Consider the following 2,284-nt stretch of genomic DNA (forward strand, 5'->3'; position numbering starts at 1 on the left):
TAAGTAGATTGGTACTGCCAGGAGCTGTCATGTCTCATAGTCATAGCAAAAAAGAAAAATTCCAAAGTTATTAAAACATTTTAAATGCCATATTCTGTAGATCTCTGAAGGGTTTGAAGATGACCTATCTATCTAAAATATGTCTGTTTGATCTTGAAAACACACCTAATATGACTACAAATTCAATTGTAATGTCTAACCACTAATTTTCATTTCTATATATCCTAATAGTTGGTAATACTAACATTCAAGGATTAGCAAATTGCATTACATTGTTAAATGAATGGTATAAATACAATATCTCAAGCAAGATTAGAAATACGTGTATGGTATATTCTAACAATCTCAATCTCAATAATAATAATTTGTATACAATATAAAACAATCCAATCAAATGTAAAGTATTTAAAACTAGTAATTGTCCTTTTCATTTTTTTTTAACAAGCACCTTTTGCCTAGCCCTTTTCCTAACTCTTAACAACAACTTGTAACCAACCCTCCTAAACAATGGAAACTATCCAGACCCAATACCCATAAAAAGACCAAAAAACCACCCACCCCACACCACCCTTTGGGAATGTGGGCGTCATATTCTTAAAATTGCTTCCTGCTGGGTATGGGCGAAGTTATCTTTATTCTGAAAAGAAAAATTTTGGGTTAATTGACAAATTCTAGGAAAGGTAACTATTTTCTTTGTTATCCATAATGCCAAAGTTCAGGGTTTATCTCAAGTCCTTATTCAAGTAGTCTTTGAAACTGGATCATCTCAGCTATTGCTCTAAGCACTTTGTAGTCCAAAGTGATCTGTAGATGATGTTTGTCAGCTTAGTGATATTATTTTCCACGTGGAATTGTCGTTGTGGGGCCCCATCTTCTTCCTGGAGATTTCAGTTGAAGTTAGGCCTGGCTGTGATTTCCCTGCAGAAAACTGAAAAGAGACTCGAACACAAAGACATATATAGGCAGCTAATCGAAGCCTTTTCTCTAGAATTAATTAGTACTCTATATGACCATTATTATCTTAACAAAGTTTAAAATATATATATCTTGTAAATTTTGATATAAAATTCATACCTTAAGAAAAGTTTAAAGAATCAGAATAGAATCAAAGAATTGAGATTAGTAATAGAATAGTCCCTTAATTAATTTGGTTTTTCTCCTGTTCCATGTCAGAAGATGGCTCTTTCTTCTGGTATGATACAGGGAGTTTTCATTTTCCTTTTAACAACATGCTTGAGTTTAAAGGAGGAGAGAGCCATTCTCCAACTCCAAAATCAGCTTGAAGCTTTAATTGAACTGGGACTACAAGAAGACCAAGAGTATTAATTTTTTAGAGAAGAGCAGAAACAAACATTTAGAAAGATTTATGAAATTTTGTAGATGATATACGAATAGGCCATTTTACTCTTTTTCCTGGGACAGATGATTTGTCCTTTTTCTTCAGTTGTCTCATTTGTCCAGTGTTCTTCAGATTCCTTAGCCTTCATTCTCCTAAAAGACAAAAACAAAAACCCTTCCCCAAGACTAATTTTGGGGAGGTTCCCTTTTGGCAAGTTCCATCTGATTAAATGAAAAGGCATGTATTAATGGTATAAGTGAGTTTAAACTGGATGGTCATGTTGGTTGATGAACTATCACCTCCTCTAATTAAGAGGTCTCTCTTGTTCAAATCGAACCTTTATCAGTTTTGATGGTACCCACAGCTTATCTTCTCCTGCAGAAACAAAAGCAAAACCTCGCCCCCAACATAACACATACCCTGGTTTCCATTCTGAGGTCAGCACATCCTTGAAGTATATAGGCTGATTTAATTCTGTAGTTTTTTCTATTAACCAATGTCTCTCTGCAGCTGTTGTTCCTTTCTCATTAGCACTGAGAAAATTCAAAGTTAATAGAGCATTGTGCAGTCTACTTCTGGGGGATTTTGTTACCCCTTTCTGTTTATTTATCATGTCCTTTAGAGTTCTGTTGGATCTTTCTATAACTGCTTGGCCTGTAGGATTATGTGGTATACCTGTAATATGCTTTATATTATAATAAGCAAAAAACTGTTTCATTTTAATAGAGACATATGCTGGAGCATTGTCAGTTTTAATTTGCGCAGGTATGCCCATGATGGCCATAACTTCTAGCAAATGAGTGATTACAGAATCAGCTTTTTCAGAACTCAAAGCAGTTGCCCATTGAAATCCTGAATAAGTATTGATAGTATGGTGTACATATTTCAATTTTCCAAATTCTGCAAAGTGAAACACATCCATCTGCCAGATTTCATTCCTCTGAG

Source organism: Onychomys torridus, chromosome 6, assembly GCF_903995425.1.
Source record: "Onychomys torridus chromosome 6, mOncTor1.1, whole genome shotgun sequence".
NCBI lineage: Eukaryota > Metazoa > Chordata > Mammalia > Rodentia > Cricetidae > Onychomys > Onychomys torridus.